Source organism: Lissotriton vulgaris, chromosome 6, assembly GCF_964263255.1.
Source record: "Lissotriton vulgaris chromosome 6, aLisVul1.2, whole genome shotgun sequence".
Lineage (NCBI taxonomy): Eukaryota > Metazoa > Chordata > Amphibia > Caudata > Salamandridae > Lissotriton > Lissotriton vulgaris.
Genome location: NC_141694.1, coordinates 1,065,243,542 through 1,065,261,109, shown reverse-complemented (window position 1 = coordinate 1,065,261,109; position 17,568 = coordinate 1,065,243,542). Strand labels below are relative to the sequence as shown.

At 41.4% G+C, this 17,568-nt stretch overlaps 1 protein-coding gene across 2 annotated transcripts in view; it reads left to right on the top strand.

Annotated features, from left to right (window-relative positions):
- The first annotated feature begins 1,481 nt into the window (after positions 1-1,481).
- FAM120B (family with sequence similarity 120 member B) overlaps positions 1,482-17,568 on the top strand; it is a 1,223,188-nt gene continuing 1,207,101 nt past the window's right edge. The window contains exon 1 of one of the 2 annotated variants that reach the window (XM_086927133.1): positions 1,482-1,628. The gene's annotated coding sequence lies outside the window, so the exon portion shown is untranslated. The remainder of the gene's footprint in view (positions 1,629-17,568) is intronic. The other variant, XM_086927134.1, reaches the window with a different exon arrangement.

The window sequence follows — 17,568 nt, the reverse complement described above, 5'->3', positions numbered from 1 at the left end:
GCTGCTGCGCATATTGATTTAAATGACGCTTCAGAGGGTTCATAGCACGCACGAGCGCCTTATTGACAGAGTGCTGGACACCCTTATCCAGTTCCTCCACCAAATTAGGTTCAAGGGAATCATCATCCTCATCCCCATAGTAATAGTCATCTTCTGCGTCATAATAATCCGCCATGATACACAAGTGTAACAATTCAAAGCCCACAAGATGACTTCAATGAATCAGGAGTATCAAAGATACAATTCAGGGGGAGTGTGAACCCCACAGCAGGCCAAACAGAGCAGGTACAAACCTGACTCTAAAAGACAATTAAAGTGTGGAGGGAGAAAAGCCTGCCGAACAAAGTACACTCTAGGCAGAGCCTATGCAACAAAATTACAACCGGAGCCCTTTCCTGAACTCCAGCGTCAAAACGGGGTCGAAAGTACACAGGCTGTGGGCGTGGGCGTTCGAGGAACGACCTTTCTCTCAACCGGCGCTGTGAAGGAGCACAGAAACCGGAAATACAGCAATGCGCATGCGCGACACCGCCGCCCGTGTAAACACGGCTCGAGAGCGCTCGCGCTCTCTGCGCGAGCCGGCAACCCCTACTCCCGCTCCACAACAACAACCGGGCAACAGACCAGCGCCCAGGCACAGGGAGGCGAACACACGCTCCCAAACGGACACGCCGCCAAACGGGCGAAACAAACGAAAAACGGTAACCACAGCAACCGGAGCGCTCCAAGAATGCGCAAGCACTACGCGCTGTAAACACCAAGTAGGTAATACAAAGCAAGTGATACAATCAATTACAAAGGATATAAACAGCAAAGAAGCATGTGAATATAGGTAAAGAGACTTAACTGCCTGCGGAGCAGCAAAGAAAGAGGAGGAAGGACTAGTGCTATGACCTTTTATACTACAAACTCTATGGTTATTCCCTAGTGTTCATGGGAAATGTAGTTTTTGTTTTATTTTGGCTGCTGAGCATTTCATTAAAGAAATGAGAAATAGCATAATCGGAGCCTCCTGTCCTGACATAGAATTTGGAACTCATTACCTCCAAATCTTCGCACAAGCACCTCAAAAGTGACTTTCAAAACTGACTTGCAAGCCCCCCTCATTGAACTCTAAGACACTGCAATCATCTCCAGACGCAGACATCTAAACTACCTCACCCCTTCACTGCTGTATATAACACCTGGACATTTACCTTTTGCAAGTCTCTATCTTGAAAACACTTTGGGAGTATCTGTTAATTGTAAGCCCATATAACGAAACGAAATATTTCTACTGTAAACAGCTCTAGGACCTTTGGGTAATGCCCGCGCTATTTAAATGTGCAGAAATAAATAAGGAATTAAGAAGCGCAAAGCAGGTGCCCGGAAAACCGTAGGTTCACGAGTCACACATTTTAGCAGCCAATTAGAAAGGCAGAAACATACTAGCGAAGAGATGGAAAGATCTGTAGCCCTGGATTTGCTGGGAAACTCTCCTTCCATTGGTTGCTTAGAATGGGGGCCCGTTTCGTGTCTTGTCATTGTCCTCTCGGATTGAATGTATCTGCATGCTTCACCGCCCTCCATCAGTGGGCGGGCACCATATTCCGGGACCGCTGGAGTATCTGAGTACGGAGCCGGTGCTGGTGAGTATACTCTCCCTGACAGATGGTTAAGCTCCGCCCCGCAGCAGCTTCAGCGGCACAACGTGCATCCGAAAGCCACCCGGACATTGCGCGTCGTCTCTTGCAGGCCCCTCCTTCCCGCGCGTGCTGATTCGCGCCGTTCTTCAGGCCCTGGACTCTCTAGCCACCCCTTCTTCGAGCAGTTTTCAAGTCTAATTTAGGCATAAGCTTCATGTGTCTGTTTGAGGGCATTGAGCGCGATTTGTAGCCTAGATTTTTGCTCCGCTCCACCCTCGGCTTCTGTCTTTTATGCTCCGATGCCGGCCACTGGCGAGGCATGTCAGCGCTATATAAAATTGAAAAAATAAAATAAATACATCTGTTTCGCACCGCAGGGGAGCCACACATCTTCCCGGGCCTTTCCCAGGTGAAGGTTTGGAGTTTATTCTTTCTCAGAGGGCAGCTGTTAGGGGCGGCCCGAGGGAAAAGTATACATGTAAGCATTTAATCTGATGGTTTTACCCCGTCTAGTTGCATTTTAGGTCACAGCCTACCAGGCATCTTGGGGACACTCAGAAAGTTGATCTAAGAATGCATTCTGCACCCTTGCTTGCGATTGACTTTAGTGTTTGTAACTCTCATTTTATTGCTGACTTTCTTTGTTTTAGGCTGTCCAGCTTGTGTTTGTACCCTCCCTTGCCCGAATCGCATTAACAGTATCCTTATGAGGCCCCCTTTCTGTAAATATTAAAATACCAAGTTCAAACATCAGGCTCTGTGGTCCGAGGGTGCTTGATTATTTTTCATTCTCTGAATTCAAAGGTAGAGGATTTATGTGCCAATCTTGTTGGATACTGGGGGTAGGAAAGAGTTTATTCCGAGAACACGACAACATGTAAATGACCTGTATAAGTATTTCAGAATTAGGAACACCATAAAAGCACACGTTGTTATTTTTGAAGTGTGTTGGAAACAAATACTTTAATATGATCAAAACAAATCATTACACTAGTTTATGCACTTTCCACACATTTCGTCTGTGCACTGTATAGTTTTATTAGGACAACTATGTCTGCAAATGGTCTTTTCAATTGAAAATGTGTTTTGTCTGTAATGGCAATGTTCTGCCACACCATGAACACACCACTATACACAACTTTACTCTCCACCAGTCTACGACACTGCACCACTCCACTCCACTCTGCATCACTAATCTCTACTCTACACCACTCAGCTCTTTTCCAATGGACTCTTCACCACTCCAGTCTAGGCCACACCAATCTACTCTACGCCACTCTGCTATACTGCACTCTGCACCACTGTACTCTACACCACTGTATTTTGCTCTGTAACACTTGCCTCTATGCCACTGCACCCCACTTTAATCTACTGTACACCATTTACTCTATTCATTACACTCTATGTAACTGCACTCTACCCTGCACTACTCCAAATCACTCCACTCTGTGCCACTCAACTCTTAACCACTTTACTCTGTCCTAACAACTGCACTCTACGCCAGTGTATGTTACACAATTGCACTTTGTACTGTACTCTACACTTGCGCTTTTGTCACTACTCCATACCAATGCGCTGACACTACTCTACAACACTGCACCCTCTACCACTGAACTCTTAGCTACTCTACTCGTCACTTCACACTACGCAATTGTATTCTATGCCACTGCACTCTACAGCAGTATACTCCACCCGATTCCACTGCGCTCTATGCAACTCGACTCTACGCCACTGCCCTGTGCATCACTCAACTTTACGCCACTCTTCACCACTCTACGCCACTGCACTCTGCATCCCTCTACTCCACTGTGCCACTGCACTCTATGCAGCACTCTAATCTACGCAACTGCATTGTACACCGCTGAATTCAACACCAAGTCTCTCTACTCCTGTATACTCTGCAACACTCTTATGCCAATGCGTTGTACACCTGTCCACTCTATGCCGCTCCAATGTATGCCACTCTACGCTACTCCACACTATGATACTCCTGTACACACAACTCTCCGCCTAGCCACTGAACAGCGCTGTACTCCACACTTTTGCCATTCCACTCTGCGAAACTCCACGCCACTCTCCTCTACACCACTAACATTTAGTACTGCTGAACAGCAGCCACGCTGGTGTACCACATGGCTAAAATACATTGGCAAAGCCAATAGCTTTTGCTTAGGCAGGACCTATTGACTTTGCCAATGCTTGTGATAGGATGCTACTGTGGTGTATGTTAGGAATTTGAACACTTGTTTAGCCCTTTTTTACTTTCACCCCATAGGGACCGGCTTCTTAATGAGGGGGTACAGCACTCTGGAAAGTGTTTTTTTTGGCGGGTGGTTACAGTGTCTGTGAGTGGTTATAGGCTGTCAATAGAAGCAACTCTGCCTCAGAAATGTTTTCAACTAACTGCAATGCAACCCACCCAACCAGTGTGTTAACGATAGCTGTGGCACACATCTACTTTTGACAAAGCTTATACTCTGGTGTCTGGGGTTACGGTGTTGAGTCACGTAATAAAGCTTTTCTTGACATGTTTGACAATTCTCGGTATTCGAGCCGGTATTGAGTTCCTAGTTCGTTCCCATTTTTGACACTTTTTGAAAGTAGGAGCAGATGGTAAGTGGGGCACATATTGAGTGTGGAAGCCTTGCTTGTTGATGTATGGAGTCTTTATGGAATTGCTTATCGTCCATACTTGTAGATGGTATCATTCACTCAGAATTGCTGGGCAAACAAGAATCTCGGCAGCAGGTCTCTTAACCCTGTAAGATATTTTTAAATGTAGCCTCTTTATGAACAATTAATTGAACTAGAACACATTTAGTGTCACATTTTTTTCCTTGTTACCAATTTCTTCGAGGAGATTAAAAAAATGTATAAGGGGACTGTCAGACTACTTTTTAAGCTCTGGCCGTCCTGCCATCACCCCTCTTTCCTGTGCCACTCATTGACCCTCAATTTATGGGCTACCAGAGTGATATTTTCTCCATTTTCAGCGCTGGTTGCAAATCAATTTACCTGCATTCAACTCAGTCGGATCGGAGCTCACTTTGATAGTGCCCTCACCAATTGTTCATGTCGATGTGTTTCAGTTGCTGCTCTGTTTTCAAGTTTGATCTTTTCTCTACGTCAGTGTTAGGTTGAGTTCCAAAGCCGTAATGTTAGCAGGGTGCACATTGCTGCAGCTTTGAATCTTGGGCACAAACCGTTTCAGTCAGAGGGCGCATGAAAGCACAGTCAATGTGATAAAAGGTATAGGTCCTGCTTGTACTGATTATTAAACTTCAGGAAGGTATTGCCTTTGTAGATCAGTCGCTTAGTACTAGGTATGTCGGTGGGTCTCCCTTTGATGGACTTCTTCACCCCCACCTGGCACAGCAACACGATTAACCAGCCAAACAGGGTTGCTGCAAAGAGGGCAGACCAGAGTCAAATAGGAACAGGTTGCTGGGAGGTTTTCCATTACCAGATTTGCAGACCAGGGGCAGCATTTTTGTTGTCGCTCCTACGGGAGTAGGAGCTCCTGTTTTCGCTGTTTCAGTGTCTCAGCTCTATAGTCCACTGACATTGCGATGAATGTATCCAAGCGGGCAATTGTTGGCACTTGATGATGGTGTTGAACAGATTTTGTAATGAACCTTGTCACCTGTGGTGAAACAATGACTTTCGTTGATGGACCTACACTTGGAAACAATCACCCGGCTGTAGATCGTTGTAGGCTTCAGTCAGACAGGTGGACAAGGCAGCATGTACTTGAGAAGCTGTTGCGACAGTGAATCTGTTGCATGCAATATTCTAACATCCCATCAGCAGACCGTTCAAATCAATTGAATCTGGAGGCAATAAAGGAGTGGATGGGAGAATCATAGATCTACCCATGATTATTTTGCGTGGTCTTAACTTAGTTTACATTGTCGACATTTGTGCTATGGGTAGTGCATCAGCCATTTATATACAGTTTCTTTGCATCTTTAAGTTATTTTATTATTCACTGTCCCTGTAAACTACTCATCCTTCTGAAAGACTGAGTGATGGGTGCAGTGTAAATTTTGGATTCCTAAAGCATGGCATAGTTCCTGGACTACTGATGACACAAATTGAGTCCATTTGTAACTTCTTTTATTTGCATCTTTAAATAGTTTCAGTGCACTCGGATTCTTCTATGTCTGTATCTTGAATGGCTTCTAAGTGGACTGTGATACCCCTACTTTGCAGCCTGATCCCCCTCAACTTGCTTTTGATAAGATGCAGGTGTTTAAGAGAAAGACTCCCAGGTGTTCTAAGCGTTAACTAAGTGTTGAGTTTTGCAAGGAGGGGACAGAGACTTGGATTGCGGAAAAAAAATCAAGCCCTCTGAGGCAAAAACAGAAGGAGTCTTCTCTCCTTTACTGCTGCTTCTTGAATTCTGAAAAGAAAGTTAGGGATTAGAGCAAATGGAGGATAGGGGTAAATAAGAAGTTGCTAGGGAGTAGACTGGTCATCCACTCTTCATTTTCTGGTTCTGATGTTGAGCGCAATATCTTGTGTGGTGAGTGTTCTCTGGTGTTGCAAACAAAGGTAGAAAGGGTTCTCCTACTCTATGATATTTTTCCCTAATGCATTTTTGCAAAAGAGACAGATCTTGGGATGAGAGAAAGACTGCTTAATCTGTCTGCCTGTGTATTGTCTGGTCTTCTGATTTGAAGAATTTTATGAAATGTAGACTAAGTACGGCTTATGCTCTAATCTTCATTGCTACTAGATTGAGAGGAGTTAATCTGATACTCCCCAATTTGTTCATATGTGGCTTAGTCAGAAGATTGGCTGAATTTAACACATACTGGTGCTGAAGAAAAGTTAGAAAATGAGTCTGTGCTCGTAGAACAGTTTTCTCCAGATTGAAGATGGTAGTCGTTTCTTATAAGTCTATTTGTACGTCATCGACGTCCAGCAGAGTCGCTCACAAGCCCTTTGCCCTTGCATCCAGCGTCTCCAACCAAGGAAGACTTGGACATAGAGAAAGTCCTCTTGCTCGTGATTCTGTTGAATCATGGAGATTTGAACAGTCATTGGAATCGTCACAGAGTTCATAGATGCATTATTCCAGAACTTTAGCAGAAGCACGAGGTGTGTGGTTGAATATGCAGCTTTGCTCAAGTTACTAGAAACACAAATCGCACCATGTGTTTCTCTACCATTTTCTAAAACCGAAGCAGTACTTGATGCTAGAACAACAAAGAAAAAAGAACAGTCTTTTTTTGCTCGGTCTACTTCTACTTAAAGGAATACCATTTCTCAAGTTTGTTGTAACAATTTTCAGGAATCAGGCCTCTGAAGTGGACAGTTCCCAGGCCCACTTGAAATGAAGTATCCTGTCTCCAACTGGCTACTCTAGGCATATTCAGTAGTGCTGAGTTTTTGGGGCAAGGAGGGCTTTCTCGTTTGTACAGACTGACTTGACATTTTTACTACAGTGTTTCTTTGTATTTGACGTTTTTAAGAGCACGTCTTCATGAAGGCTTCTAAAAAGATGATTTGTTTGAGGCTTGATTTGAAGACGCTGAAGTGCTTAAAAAAGGAAGGGTTCTTCTCCTTAAACTGAAAAGGAAGTTTATCTTCCCTTAAAAGGCTCGTGTAGCACTGTCAATTCCTGTACATAATAAGTTTGCCAATACCTCTGGTAACAATTAATTGTAGCAGCAATTGTTGCACCTTCTTAAGGGTGGATGCACATACATGAAAATTATTATAAAAAATACATTCTACTCATCTTTCTATGGATTCTAGTACTGTTCATTCATAACCCTCCTGAATGACCCTGAATAGTTCTTTGAAATCAGAAATAGGAGTTTGACTTGCATAGGCACCATTAAGTCCTGTTTTCGTAGTTCAGTGCACACCAGCACAGGCTATTTCAAATGTAGACTCTATATTTGTGTCTGTTGGGTCTTTGACCATAGACTTGTAACTAAACAAATTTGCCATCAAAGATTCCACATACATTGTCTTAAGAAGTGTCTTGTCCATGTCATTGATAGAATAGAGCCTGCATCAATCCTCTCCTGATCCATCTATTCATGTAAGAAGCCATATTGTACATGTTGGTGCAGGGGAAGGTACAAAGATGGTACATATTGAAAGTATTTTTAACCAAAGGGTTCCCCCAAATATATGATTAAGGTACGGAAACGGGGAAAGAACAACCGCAATTCAAGTTCATAGTTCCCGCTTAACCTGTCTACATTTGTCAGTTGACTTAATCCCACGTGGAGCGACCCAAAGATATTTCATTTACATTTCTATTTCATTTGGAATTATATATATTTTTTCAAACATTTTATATACATTTGTACTTGTATTTTCTTCTGAATACAATGCTTATAAATCATACAACAATACAATAAATGCCATATTATGGCAATACTTGACAAAACAAAAATATGATCACCCTACTCACCATTCACAATCGCTTACTCATGCACACTCCCATGCGCTCTATATACACAATCCTTTTGGATACCCAGAACCAAGTATCTTCAGCGACCAACAAAGGAGACCATTTTTCTTCAGCCGTCCATTGATGTGTCACTACTGGGTTTACTTGAATGTTGGTCAACAGGCTTTGGTGGAAGCACAAATACTTTGGACCACCTTCTTGAGGACCTAACTGTCTTAAAATGTATTTATTCACTCAATATGACAAGTGTGGAAATGTCTATACAGATAGAAACATTTGGGTCACAACCACATTCTAGAGTGAACATAGCTCCAGAAAACATTTTTGTATCTGTGCTGTAGACCCCAACTCTCTGTTGCATTAAACATGGAAAAAAATAAAAAATAAAAAAGCCCACTGTAAACTTGAACGTTATAGCATTATAAACAACCTGAGGTGAAAGAGGTGTAGACTCCTACCACCTTGTAAGTACCACAGTGTTGTACATTCACATGCATTCATGGTGTCAAGTATGAGAAGACCGATCACCATCACATGCCCCTAGAAACCTTCTATCCAAACATGCAATACCATTAGTGTTACACCTAGTCATCTATGTCTTATTTGAAATTTATTACAGCCGCTTTACTGAGTTTTCCAAATATTCAGGTGGAGTTCAAATTAGTCCCCTAAGTAAGAACCAAGCGTCCAAATGGGAAAAATAAATTTGAAGGGTACATGAGTTTTGCTTACTATTTTCAAATGATAAATCTAAGCAGTGTCTAACAACGATATGTACCCCACTATCAGTCCAGCTTCGAAATCATCTGACGATTGGTTAGCTGAGTGTATAGCGGAGTGCAAATACCAAGTGTAACCTTCTTGAAACTAATAACACACGCAGCATATGGGGTGCCTTAGGATAGATGAAACACATTAAATACATGGATTTTTCCAGATACCATGACTGTAGACACTGGATCATAGGCAAACTCTATAGACCGGTAGTAATGCAAATGTCACCACTAACCCTGAAAGACAAAGATATGCACACATCTCTAATGGCTCAATGTTATGACTTTCTTTCCTATAGACACCACAAAGAGCCTCTTTATGATATCTTATGGTGCAGGAGCTTATGATAGCTGTGGCTTCGCTGGGCATGCATCCCTGCGATGTTGTTAGCCGTAGTATCGAAATTACACGGTACTCTCCATGTCGTGGGGGTTTTGTAGCAAAGGGAATGTCTCAAACGGACTCCCATTTAAGATATAACCAAATAAAGCCTCGCCACATTGATACTGCAAGTGTGAAGACTATACTATGTAAGGTTACGATAAAACACTAACACTGCACTGTGAAATTCTCTGTATCTTCACACACAGTGGAACTTACCCACATGAATGTATAATATGGACTCCCGTTTAAGCTCTAACCAACTAACACCATGCCACATTGTTATTGCACGAGTGGAAACTGTACATTGTACGGTTGTGATAACCAAAAACTGCACTGTGGAACTCGCCATATCTTCACACAAAGTGGAACTAACCCACATTGAGTTAATCATCTAATTCCAGCCTTTATCCCTACTGCTACTATGTCATCAAAAGATTATTTCTCTTTTTCCAACTCGAACACTGTCAGACACTAAGCTTTAAAATTCTGGCAACTCCTCACTCCTAGAGTATGGTAAGTTTAACATAACTGTATAGTCCCCAGAAGAATCGTCTCAGTGTGTGCGCCATAATGGAGCCCACTCAATATATAGAACGGAGTGCAATTTATAGATGTGTGTTACTCCTATAGACACAGTTAAGATATTGCATAGCTCAATGTGTCTCGTCATGATTGCTGGACCCATACCTATATTTACGACACAACTGTGATGTCAGTTTCATGTTGTAATATGTCACAGACGGACACATTCTAGGAATGATCTCATATCCTGAAGGGAGATTGCAACCCAACTATCTCTAAGTGGAGAGCAAGACAATTCCACCCTAGAGCAGTACGGATGCCTGTGCCCTTAGCTTTGAACACGGGAAAACCACAAAGTGGCTGGTTGAGTTAGTGAGTCAATATCTTAAAATGCAAAAAGACAGGAATTTCTTCACCATCACTAATCAAATAGCAGTAAAAGATCAATAAGTATAACCAATTCATTATATTGTACAATTGGGGGTGTAGTACTCGGAGCATAAGGACCAGCAAACACATGCTGTCCAATCTATTACCGATTTCTTATAGTTTATGTATATAGATTACTTCTCAAATGAACAGACATAGTACAGACTACACTTGCCATGTTTAAAAAAAAAATGGGACAATGAGGAAGAAGCATTAATGCATTACTGTCCTTTGGTTGGTTCTAAGGGAGAATATCCAAAAAGTTTCCCTCTCACTTCTGTCAATCTTTGGGTGCCCTTGCAGTGTTTCAGTTTTTCTAATATTAGCCATCTCAAGTCACACTCAGTATATTTAACCTCAATACAGTAGGGCTGAGGGTGCTTGGACCTTTCTCATCCTTATTGCTGATTTGTGCTCGCTACAGCAAATTCTTAACTTGCTCCTAATCTCTCCAACCCAGCCTAGACAACATGGGCAGAGAATTAAATATACAATGTTGTGATTCCTGCTGTTCATCATCTCCTTCAGGAATATTCTGTATCCATTATGTTCCCATTTTTCTCAGTTATAATAGCTGTGTTACATGCATGACGTAATTTTAACAGGAGTCACTCCTTCTATAGTGCTTTGATGCCAGCCAGGCTTCTGTTTGAAACAAGTGTGTGCTAGCTTGTCCCTTAAATTTGCATTCCTTCTGAAAGCATATAGTGGTTTCTCAGTATTCAGATCATCTTTGTTTGTTTTGTTGATCTTTCAATAGTTGTCAAAGATCTTTCTAACTATGTTGTTAGTGTTGAAATGTTTCTTAACACACACTAATCTATCCTTCCTATTTTGACGCTGTCACAGAGGAGAGCTTCCTGACCATATTATTTGGCCCCTTTAAAGGCTTCTCTTAGCAATAGTCTGGGATTTCCTCTTAGATGGAGTCTCTTTTTCAGTTCTTCTCCATTTTGTAAATAGTCTTCCATTCTGGAGCAATTAAAAAGTATCCTGAATAATTTCCCAAAGGGGACGGAGTCTTTCTGACAGAATGGAAACTGGATAATTGTAGCAGAGTATTTCTAGCTTTTATGTACAACACAACTTCGAAATGGCCATAGATTCCCAAGATCTAGCTATCTGAAAAACTCTTTGTCTCTGCTGGTGTTTGCTGTGAATATCAGGTTCTTGTTGCTTGAGTTAAACCAAAGGATTGAATAAACTGTTCCCCGTCCCTTCTCCATATGAAGAATATACAATCTATGAAACGTGCCCAGTTTCTTGACATTTTCATAGAATGGTGCCACTTTATTGTTAAAATGTTGTTCTTTGTATGCTCCCATATAGGAGTTAACTGTACTTTGAGCACAAGAAGCTCCCAAACTAGTCCATTTGATCTGATGATATACATCACAGTTGAATTAAAAAGAAATTGTTGAACAATGCAATTTTTCACAGGGAGACAGTTAGAGTACAGCAAAATGGCGAATGATTCCGACCTCAAGTATTAATCAATGTATAATTATCACTGTACTGAAGTAATGTAAGGCGAATGTATAATGAGTACTGGTTCTATTGATTATGGATTGTAACAATACATGTTTTGCACCAATAAAAATTATTTAAAAAAACTGAAAACAATGCAATTTCTAAGCATTTTAAGATGAATGCATTCGTTCTGTCACAAGGTGTTTTTTCTAGTAGTGTTGCAGCAACTTCTAGAGCTTCCCTCTGAGGTATTTTGGCTTATAACGCTTCAATATCCAGCTTCACCTAAATCCCTTTAGTCTTGTCAAATGGCACATTTACAATCTTTTTAATTATGTCCCCAGTGTTTCAAATATATGTGGCAAATGACTTAGTCATGGGGCATAGAAAGCGTTGTAAGGATAGATAGTCAGCACACTCCTATTAAATCACGAGAAAAATCTCATCTATGTTAACTCAAAGTTGCATGCTACCCAGTGAGAGGAAGCCAACCTCTAAAACATTGAAACTCTGCTGATGAATGTTCATCAGTGTCCTAGGTGCACAGACCTGAATCAAACTACACCAATTTAAATACAAAAGCAAACTCGTACTCGATTGTTTTGGATATATATGCATGTTATTATTACTGAACACTAAATGGTCATTTCAAAAACAATATCAGCTATAATATACAATGTGAGCAATTAATTGTTGACCAATGAAAATCAGTGCATGAAAAAAACATATAGTTGAGGTTGTGCTACAATGTACGACAATCTAATGCAAATGCGGCAAAAATAACCACCCCAGCCCAATGCATTTCGGGATCTGTTGCATCCCTTCTTCAGGGGACACTGTAACAATAATAAACAAGTACTCATGTTGAATCAGAATCAGAACAAGCTTTATTCGGGTGTAAGAAAAACAACCATAAAAGCATTATAAAAACTCATAATACAAAAATGTTTCAGTAAAATACATGGATGGTTAAAAAGGAGTTTATAAGAAATCAGAGGTTAACTCCCTATATGCAAGTTACTATACTAATAATTAATAGGGAAGGGTAGCTGGCGAGGGAGTGCAATCCTAGTTCAGCCCAAGTTTTGCCTATGTTTAATGACTAACTTTAGAAAAATCGCTACCCTTCTAGCGAAGTGTTCGGCATCTAGGAATTGCAGGGCAAGGAAAGCTGGGCGGCACTTGCGTAGTCCCATAATCTTGAGGATTGGCAAGAGCCAATAGTACCTCAATTCCTGATAGAATTTACAGAAAAACGTAATATGAATTGTCGTTTGGGGGGGAGCTGTCATCACAGGGACAAGCTTGAAGAGTTTTTTTCCAGATGTTAGTTTGAGGAAAAGTAACCAGAGGGTGGAAACTGTCCAGTCTGAACCTCGTTAGTAGGAATCTTTCATAGCCCGTGAAATTATATGTTAAGTAAGGCTGAACCATGGGTGTTGTTTGGATCTGTAGTGAGTGCTGGACCGAAATCTGAGATCTCACTAACAAGTCGAAGAGATTCTAAATGGGCCAGACAGATCTTTTTAAACTTCTTACGTGGGATTACAGCTATTGTGGTGGGGAATTGATAGTACTGTAACATGCCAAGGTCACTGAAGAATTTTCGGATATAAGCGATCCAGCTAATCTTAAGTGACATATCGAGGGAGATGCAATCCTCTATGATTTCCCTGGCAAGAGTCGTCTCACGTGCTGTCCAGATGCGATGCCACAGGAGGAGGGGTTGAATCCGAATCAGATCTGATAAGTAGGACATACCCACCTCCAAGTGGCAGGCATACGTGGATGTACCCTGCGGTACTGCCAGGAGGAATCGTAGGAAGGTGTTTTCAACTTTTTGCACCTCATCGATTTTGGCATGTCCCCAAACACCCGCCCCATAAAGTGCACTGGATGTGCATTTAGCTCTGTAGATTTCTAATAATTCTACAGTAGGGCGCCTGCCCAGTTTGTTTGCAAACTTTACTAGTGCAGCAGTTGTTCTGATTAGGGAAAGTTTCCTAGATTCTATGGCGGGTTTCCACAAGCTATTCCGGTCAAATATTATTCCCAAGTAAGGATACGTGGATGTGTTCTCTATCTTTTCTGAATCAACAAACATTGGCTTGATGTTGTTGACCCTCGATCCTGCCACCATGACAAATGTTTTCTTAATATTAATCTTTAGGTCGAGGCTAGCCATGTGTGTACTGTTATCTTGTGAGAGCACGCTGTAGTACTCATGTTACAATGCTGTTGTTGCATGGACAAAAATATTAATTTATAAGAAGAAAAACGTTCAGGAAGCGCCCAAAATGCCCTGAATAGCCTTTATAAACTAGCACATGACAAGAAGATATAATTGAGAACCAAGAGTGTAAAGAAGCAGTCATGCTTCTTATGATAAAGTCCAAAGAAAATACCTTCAAGTGCTTGTGAATGGAGAAATAAACAGACACGAAAGTGACAATGTGCTCAAATAATGCCTATTTAAACCAACCTCATGTGTAAAGTTCAAATGTGACTTAATGCTGCACAACATGCAAAACCATTTAAAAAAACGTGATGGTACACAAACCCCAAATCCACTAATAACACTCACTGGTTACTGAAAGCATCAAAATATTTCAATAGTTGTTCCGTCATGGCATTAAAAGAAGAAATAATGGAGTGGAGGGGTGATAATGTACATACTCCTGTGTCTTAGGGGCTCCGTACAGTGCCAGATATCTCCATCTTCAAGAGGTCTTGTTGATATTTGATGGATCCTCTTTTCCAATGCCACAAACACTTTTTGGGCTTTTGTAGTACTCAGGGACTGCCAACATCTTGTTTACTTTTTTAGTGTATTATTCCGTGTTCATTAAGACTATTTCTCCACCCTTATCGCAGGATTTCACTGTGATATTTGCATACTCATACAGGTTTCTTAGTGAGGCTGTTTCTTCTTTAGACAGATTAGGTGTTACCAGCGGTATGAATTTGGTGATCTTATTAAGGTCCTGAGTATTGCTCTCTCAAATACAGCCACTTCTGGTCCCAACATTTCTAATGTTGGTGTGAATTTGGATTGAGGTTTACAGCCGGATACATTGCTGTCTTGTTGAATGTCCAAGCTGTTATGCATGAAGAACCTTTTCTGTCAGATTTTTCTTAAAAATAAAAAAAGGCATGCACATCTTTGTTCAATTGAAAAGTGTTGCTCTTCACACTAGGAACAAATGACAGGCCTCTAGATAGGAGTCGGTCATCTACTTGTCCAACTCTGACTGATGATACATTAAAAACGGGGATAGCATCACTAGAGGAATTACCACCTACCCGCTCACATGAACTTCATGGCCTCCAATATTGTTGGTTGCGTGTCTTCAGGAAATTATGTTGAGGGTCCTGTTGATAAAACCTCCCTCTGTCCTGTCTCTAGAACAATTTTGTCCTCTTCTTCTCCCCTGAGATAATTCTCCATGTGGTTGGGTCTGGCCGGCCCCTGGTTGGTGTTAGGGGTATCTATGTTTCCTGAGCTCTCACTTTCAGAATCAGTAAAAAAAAGTATCTGGGAAGGTTACAGTTATTTTCCTCCTCCTCTCATTCAGGCCGTTCTCCGCCATTTCTTTGTTCAAACTCTGGTAGTAATTAGGTGCCCAATATGGATATGCTCTTTCTTGCAAATACCGTCTAATATCTTTTTTCAACTTCTCATTTTTTTCTTTGATATTCACCAAAAGTATTGAGCTCCAGATTTACTTCCTCAAGTTTTGTCTGTGCTTCTTCTATTGTGTTTATGTTCAAAGCTTTTCCTCTAGTTCTAATATTTCTTTATTCAAAATCACCATCACTTGCTTAGCTGTCTCCATAATAAGCACCATCCAGTCTTGTGCACACCGATTTGAAATTTGGGAACTTTGGGGTGCACCAAAGCACCATCCTTTGCAAAAAAGCCTCCACAAGATTGAACGCTCATTACCTCGAAAAAAATCACAATGAGAAAGAGATGTATTTGACAGTGGTAGAAAAAATGACGCAACATAATGACATGACATGACAAAACTACTTCAGAAAAAGGAACAACGTTGGGTGTGTAGATTAAAAACACACGACTGGCCTCAACGAAGAAATCCCATGGAACCAGCTGAACTCTCCCTTCTCCTAGAAACAATGAAAACATGAATGAAGGTCCTCCTTACAATATGGACACACACTTATCCCTAAGTGATTGCAACACCACTGAATTCACCCCTACAGACACATTGTAGGAATTAGAATTTCTGTTGTCCGGTACTACCATTTTTAAGGACAACATATACCTTGAAAAATTCTGGAACTGCCTTAGTTTTGAAAAACACAAAACACACCTTAAAAATTAGTTGTCACACAATTTTCACAAATTATGTTAAGATGTCACAAAGGTGACATCTTCACACTGGAAAACACGTAATGTGTTTAACACAAGGTAACTTTATTAACATTCAACGTCAGCTCCATCAAGTCCCACATAACTGAATACCAAACCGTCCACCCTCAGCCCCTATATACACTCCCCTTACATTTGAAACATCACAGTGTGCATGCTTTCTTGCAGTTGAGTTATACATGCAAATATTAACACTTAGACACCAGCGCGCAATGACATACACGCTTGTGTCCAGTGTACAAGAAACACAGTGTCTTGTGTATTGGTTTCACCTTTGCACTGTGTTAAGTTAGCATAGGCTGGTTAGAAGTTTAAACGCCATTTTTTCTTTTCTGCAGCCTCTGCACACAACACATTTTGTTATTACAGCTTTTCGCCTAGTTATGTATTTTGCTTTACACGAGAATAACATGTTTGCTTATAATATCAGCTTTGCTTGGTAAGTAAGCTATGTCTGTACAGCGAGTGCCGAGGCCTTCAAGGTTGTTTCAACACAGCGCTTATTGTTTGGATTGATCAGCGCACAGAGTAGACATAATATGGATGCAGCTGTGGCCAACTTTGGGTTTAGGCGTGATTAATAATGCACTGCGCAAGGCAGAAGACACACACTTGAGGAATATCCGTATGCAGTGTGTTGGTGCAGGAGATGATGTGATCCTTTTCCACTGAACCCAAAGGTACGGGCCCGCCCTTCTAAACCCAAAGAGACCTTCTGTAGATATAATATAATATACTAGCTAGGGAGGGTAAACCGAGGTTCTATTTAGACCTGTTTCCTTTAGCATTTTTAACATGCTTTCACCCTTTGTATTTTTTGGAATAGTAACCATGACCTTGTTCCTTATAATATGTTTGCTTGTACTAGCTAAGATACTGCGTTTGAGAACACTGCATTAGAAATAAACATTTCAAACTTGCACGTGTCCTCATTGACGCCTCGTTCTGGATTGATATGTTAGTATAACGAAAGAGTGTTCATGTGTTCCACATTACCTGAGGTGTTCTAAGTCCATGTTCTGGGTTGTCTAAATCATTGGGGTTTTGTAAGTACCAATGAGACACTAATAGCTAGTCTGGTAGAGGGATTTTGGATGCTGAGGTGAGTTTTGGCACACCCTAATTCACTGAGGTTCCAAGTCTCTATGCACAGTTCTGTGTATGAGCAGAAATCCCTGCTACATGGCGCCCAACGTGGGGCAGGACACCAGTAAACCAAACACGATGCTGCCAAGCGTTAAGCGGAACTTCCTGTGTCCTATACGGAGCATATTCGTTTGGAACAGCCGTGGCAGTGTACGTGTCGAACACAGTAGTATTTGCTTTCACAGCCGGGAAGGTCACCCACAAATAAAATATTTCGTGAGGGTAAGCCACTTCCGCACTCACCACCATGATCACAGCCATGCCATCCATGGGGACATTATATGTGTGCAAATGATTGCGCACCGCAATGCGACTATGCTGCGGAATGTCCACCGCGGCCATAGTGACACAGAAAGAAAAAGGTACAACAAAAAGTACAATTGGCAGAGCTT